Source organism: Lagenorhynchus albirostris, chromosome 1, assembly GCF_949774975.1.
Source record: "Lagenorhynchus albirostris chromosome 1, mLagAlb1.1, whole genome shotgun sequence".
In the NCBI taxonomy this organism is placed as follows: Eukaryota; Metazoa; Chordata; class Mammalia; order Artiodactyla; family Delphinidae; genus Lagenorhynchus; species Lagenorhynchus albirostris.
In genome coordinates this window covers 28,226,375-28,232,283 of record NC_083095.1, presented here as the reverse complement: position 1 = coordinate 28,232,283, position 5,909 = coordinate 28,226,375, and the positions used below count along the sequence as shown (strand labels likewise).

At 44.5% G+C, this 5,909-nt stretch overlaps 1 non-coding gene and 1 pseudogene across 1 annotated transcript; one reads left to right on the top strand and one right to left on the bottom strand.

Moving 5' to 3' along the window:
* The first annotated feature begins 2,655 nt into the window (after nucleotides 1–2,655).
* Nucleotides 2,656–2,762, top strand: LOC132505619 (U6 spliceosomal RNA). Its single transcript, XR_009535472.1, has one exon. It is a non-coding gene; the product is annotated as a U6 spliceosomal RNA (small nuclear RNA).
* Nucleotides 2,763–4,451: 1,689 nt separating this feature from the next.
* LOC132529653 (BOS complex subunit TMEM147-like) lies at nucleotides 4,452–5,100 on the bottom strand (annotated as a pseudogene).
* Between the last annotated feature and the right edge of the window lie 809 nt (nucleotides 5,101–5,909).

The window sequence follows — 5,909 nt, the reverse complement described above, 5'->3', positions numbered from 1 at the left end:
GGGAAAAAGTGGAAACAACCTAAATGTCCAACTGCAAAGAGTTGATTAAATATATTATTGTACATCCCTACAATCAGATATTCTGCAGCTGCTAAAAGGTGTGAGCTAATTTTGTATGTACCAACAAGGAACGTAATCCATGACATACTGTTGGGTGAAAAGAAGCAAGTAGCAGAACAATATATAAATGTCATTCCTTTTTGTTAAAAAAAAATGTATTTATTAAGGTAGAAGGTAGATAGATAATTCTTTTAACCTGAGGATTTAGGACAGCGGTTGTTACCTTAACTGCACATTGGAATACCCAGGAATTAAAAAGATCCAGAGGGGGCTTCCCTGGTGGCACAGTGGTTGAGAGTCCGCCTGCCGATGCAGGGGACACGGGTTTGTGACCTGGTCTGGGAAGATCCCACATGCTGCGGAGCGGTTGGGCCCGTGAGCCATGGCCGCTGAGCCTGCGCGTCCAGAGCCTGTGCTCCGCAACAGGAGAGGCCACAACAGTGAGAGGCCCGCGTACCACAAAAAAAAAAAAAAAAAAGATCCAGAGGCCCAGGCCCACTCCAGACCATGTATCAATATATCACAATCTCTTGGGGTGGGTGGGAGGGAGGGAGTTTTTTAACTTCCCCAGGTGATCCCAATGAGCAGCCAACTTGGGAAACACTACCTTAAAAAAACAGAAGGAGGGCTTCCCTGGTGGCGCAGTGGTTGAGAGTCCACCTGCCGATGCAGGGGACGCAGGTTCGTGCCCCGGTCTGGGAAGATCCCACATGCCACCGAGCGGCTGGGCCCGTGAGCCATGGCTGCTGAGCCTGCGCGTCCGGAGCCTGTGCTCTGCAATGGGAGAGGCCACAACAGTGAGAGGCCTGTGTACCGCAAAAAAAAAAAAAAAAAAAAAACAGAAGGAAGGAAAGGTTGACTCAGAAAGGAAAATCAAGTTGTAACCTCTTTACATGAAATCTAAACAGATATTACCTACTCTGCTCTTTCTGGGAAAAGAAAGGGGCTGGATCGCCTCGAATTATCACTAGCCTTCTGTAAGCACTGAGTTAGTTGAGTTTACCTCTGAGCAATGCCAAACTTTTTGATGACACCTGTAGGGGTTCTAGAAGTTGACCACTTGACTTCAGGAGATGAAGTCTCCAAGGGCAGCAGGAAGGTTAAGAGCCCGCATTGCTGCACCTTCTGAAGGACGTGGGCCACCACCTCATTAGTAAATGGGAACACAAACGAAGCACTTTGCACAGTGCCTGACGCAGTGGCGGTGCTTAATATGTGGTAGCTTATTTCTTTTCAGGAATGGAAAGAGCTCAGAGATAATCTTAGTGCCTGCTGAGTTCCAGGCACATATATATGGTGTCCTGTAATCCAAACAAGTCTGAGGCCAACATTCATATACCCATTTTACAGATGAGGAACCTGGGGCATACCGGGGTTGGCATCTTGTCAGAAACCAGAATTAAAAGCCAGTTCTGTCCAACTCTATATTTTGTACTTTGCTTACCACACTGTCCCTTCTTAGGGACCTTTTGGGCAGGGATTTAACTCTGATTAGGGCTCTCATTTTTAGACTCACTATTCATTTACCTTCAGAGGAAGGGAATGTGTGGCTGAAGTTACCTGGGATCACTCTGCTTAGAGATGATAGGACACCTTAAAAGACTGTGCCCAAAAGTGGTCTGGAAGGCCTGAAGTTGAAGCCACACCATGAAAGGAAAGGAAAGTTCTATCTCTGAGCCCAAAAGGAAACGTTATGGGCTTTGGGCATTTGTTCTGCAAGGCAAATGGATGCAGGCAGAAGACCCCTCCAATCTCGCACCCCAAATTTTCCATTCCCTCCTCGCTCAAAGCAACTGCCTGAGCCTGGTTTTCACATCTGTGTTTCCTGGCCTGGCCTGCGAGTTTATCTTCGCACCTCAGAGGACTTGGTTCTGCTCCCGTTGCTTTTCACTTCCCTTGAAAAAGGGAGGTGCTCTTGGGCTTTGTCCTGTTTTCTCTTCCTCCTCCTTTTCACACCACTTGAATCAAGTACAGCAGTCAAAAACAGGGACTTATTGAGTATCCACCTTAACCAGCACTGTGGGTAGCACATCGGTCCTGGAGAGTCTGCCTTAGATCACCAGTACTTCCTCCACCTGTATCTCTGCTCTATCATCTCTGTTTCCTGGGCCGTGCAACCCCCATGCCACCTCCTCTAGGAAGCTTTCACGGATCTCATCTACTCCGTGTCCTTACAGCACTTGCACACCTCTCCTGCACGGCTTTCCATATCCTGTACTTGGTTTATGGCTATTTGTATGTATGTCTTCCCCACTAGACTGAACATTTCCTTGAAGGCAGAAACAATCTTTTCTTTTTGGCCGAGCTGAGCAGTTTTTGCGATTTTAGTTCCCCGACTAGGGACTGAACCCGGGCCCTCGGCAGGGTGCGGAGTCCTAATCACTGGACCACCAGGGAATTCCCACAATCTTTTCTTTATCTTTGTATTCTTCAAGAACCTAACTCAGTGCCTGGCATATTAAGAAAAAAAAAATTCATATGGTTGTTTGCTTAAACTCTTTCCAAAAAAGGATTTTAAGTGCCTTACTGAAATACAAAAAGAGTAGCAGAAATGGGACTGAAGAAAAGCAAGGGTAAAGAAATCATGGAATGAGAGTGCTCGCTTCGGCAGCACATACACTAAAATTGGAACGATACAGAGAAGATTAGCATGGCCCCTGCGCAAGGATGACACGCAAATTTGTGAAGTGTTCCATATTTTAAAGCAACTATACGCCAATAAAAATTTTTTAGAAAAGAAAGAAATCATGGAATGAGAGCCCATAATAACAACAAAAATATTTGAGTTCTTACTAATGCTGAGCACTGTTCTAATTGATTTACATGCATCACCTCATTTAATCTTTATAATAATCCTGGGAGGTGATTACTGTTATAATTATTTTATATTTGAGGAAATGGAGGCACAGAGAGGTTAAGTCACTTGCCCAAGTTCACACAGTGGGATGTGAACACAGGCAATGTGGTTTCAGAAGCTGTGCTCATAACCACAGCCCTCAGGATACCAACCACAGACATTCTGTGTGTAGAGCTGGGTTATGAATCTGGCTCTGAGGTTTCTAACAGTCAAAGCCAAGAAGAGAAGGCATTTAATGACAGGAGTGATTGTATTTATTAGAAACAATAAACCAAATCCTTGGGAGAAATGCAGCTTTTTGTAACCTTGAGTCTGAGAGAACTCATCAAGACACTGCTTTTCAAACTTTATAAGTTAATCTTCCATGGGTAAAAATTGTTAAACTCCCCAATACAGGTATATTTATTCATATTTATACTAATATATTATGTGCATTGTAAAACACAAAAATAGAAATTGAAAAGAATGAGAGAAACTATAAAAACACATGGAAATTCTGCTGAGGACCATCTTGTACACTCCCTGGGCAGACACAGGCCCCTCCTGAGTTCCCTGGTACGGTAGGTGATTCTATGGGATGGATCCTGGCAATAGATCACAGTGGCTGACATCACCATTTCTTATAACAACCAAAGCATGACACAGAAAATGCATTTCAGCGACAGCAGTTCTAGAGGGACCAAAATAATGTTGTCCAAATGAGTACATCTCTGATTGGCTGGTTTAATCTAGTAATAGATATTTTATTTATTACATATATTAAACTAATATAATATATAACTTAATTATATATATATTATATATGTATAACTAATATCAATTGAGCCTTTTCTGTATGACAGTCATTGTACTAGATGCTTTACTCATGCTCCCCATTTAATCCTATTGCAATCCTTTGAAGTAATTATCAGTATAATCACCATTTTACAGATGAGGAAACTGAGGCTCAGAGAGGTTAACTGGTTCATGGAGTAGAGCTGGGGTTTAGACTCATGTTTATTAGATTCTGAAGCCAACGTTCTTAATCACCTTCTCTACTCCACAGAAAATTTGAATATAGATGGTTTTAAACAGTAGTTTCCCCCTTTTACAAATCCTTTTTATTTATCAAAAGAATGCATTCTTGTGGTAAAAAATGCAAACAAAACTGAAGTGTGCAAAGTAAAAAGGCCACCTTTTCCCACAAACAAGCTCACCAGGTTTCCCGTTAGTCTACTCTTTCTAAAGTCTTCTAGACTTCTTTCTACTCACTGAACATGTGTATATACATATCAATTTTTCAAAAGTAGGATCATAACATATATTTTACTTTGAACTCTCTTTAACGTGGCTATCTTTCCAGGGTGGTTCATGCAGATCTGTTCACATATTAGGAGCAGATAACACAATTGACTACTTACCCCTCTCTTCTTAAAATATTCTCTCTGGGTTTTTCTTTCTGCCTTTTTTTTTTTTTTGGAACTTTGCAAATACTGTTTACTTCACTGAAACCTGGAGATGGGGAAAAGGTATGTGAAAGTCTGGGACACCGAGCCTAGGAGTGCATATTGACAAGGGCGACATACAGGGACAGGGTGCTGAGGGCCAGCAGTGCCGTCCAGCTGCCCAGGGAACAGAGGTGGATGAACATCTCTATGACAAAGGCCTTGTAGATGTTAAGGAACATCAGTAGAAGGACTGCTGGCTGGAAAGTGTGGTACAGGTCATAGCATGTGATCATCTACACCTGGGTAGATGTGATGACGTAATGGACCACACAGATGTTGGAGTCAATGCTCATCTGGATGTATTTCCAGTCAAACTCAGTGCCTGAGCTCCAACCCAGAGGGGGATGTAGCAGGACATAATGAACTTGACGGTGGCCCAGCCCAGGGTAGCAACCATGATCTTGTATTCCCCCTTGCCGGCATTCTGGGACATGACAAGGTTTAGGCCTATCAGGTCTGCCACAACCACGCTGGCCTTCATGAGCTCCCCAATGAAGTCATAGATGCCGCCTTCCCAGCTGGGAAAGAATGTGGCCAGGAACAGCATCTTGCACAGCTGCACGAACAGATAGGTGACCCCGGCCTGGACGCACTTCCAGAAGGCGCTGTACTCGGACAGCCTGCTGCACTTGTAGATGATGAAGTAGGGGAGAAGAAGGCCAGGGCGAAGCAGTCCCCAAAGGGGAATAGTGTCATGGCGTCTGCTGCCCAGCCTGCCGGAGCGCACCTCTCTGCCTCGGAGGCCTGGAGCCTGAGCCTGGGCCTGGCGTCCACCTTCCTTCTGCCTCTTTTCTTTTCCTCTGGGTGACTCTGAAGTTTAGTCCTTTTTCTTTCTCCCTTCTTTTCCTTCTTCTTCTATTCCCTTGCCTCTAGAGCTTATCCATCTATATGCTAACAACTCCCAGACTTACTTCACTCTTTACCTGGAACACTGCAATTTTCTCTATTTTCAATTTGCTTTGTTGTTAGTTTTAAGCCTATTGGAGGATGTATATTTGCATTTGCTTATACTTACAAAAAGATAGTCTGGAAGGAAGTTAATGAAAGGGGTTACCTGTGTGTGGTGGTGGGGAGTGGAGGGAATTGGGAATAAACTAACCAAGATCAAAGGCACCAGGCTTGAGATTACGAACAGAGTAATTGAGAGAACTTGGGTTTGGCCTGTGGTCTTGTCTCTCCTTTACGGATGAAATAGAGGTGACAGAAGAAATGTAATGAACTTGGTGGGGAGAGGACCACAAGGCCTTAAAACCTGGTCTGAGGCCTAGCTGTTCCAGTGGGGTACCTGTGCCTGTTTCCTTGGGACAGGGGAGGGGTAAATTATCCACAAGCCCTCTTCCCTGTCCAGGTGAATTCCCCAAGGGCACCTGCAAAGGCCCTGTAAATAAAGCAGGTGGCAATCTAATGACATAGCCCACCCTTTGCAAGCTCTCCTCCTGGCTAAGGATAGGGCGGCCTGCCCTCCGCCTAAATGGGAATGCTGCACGTGGTAAGTTTCCTTCCCC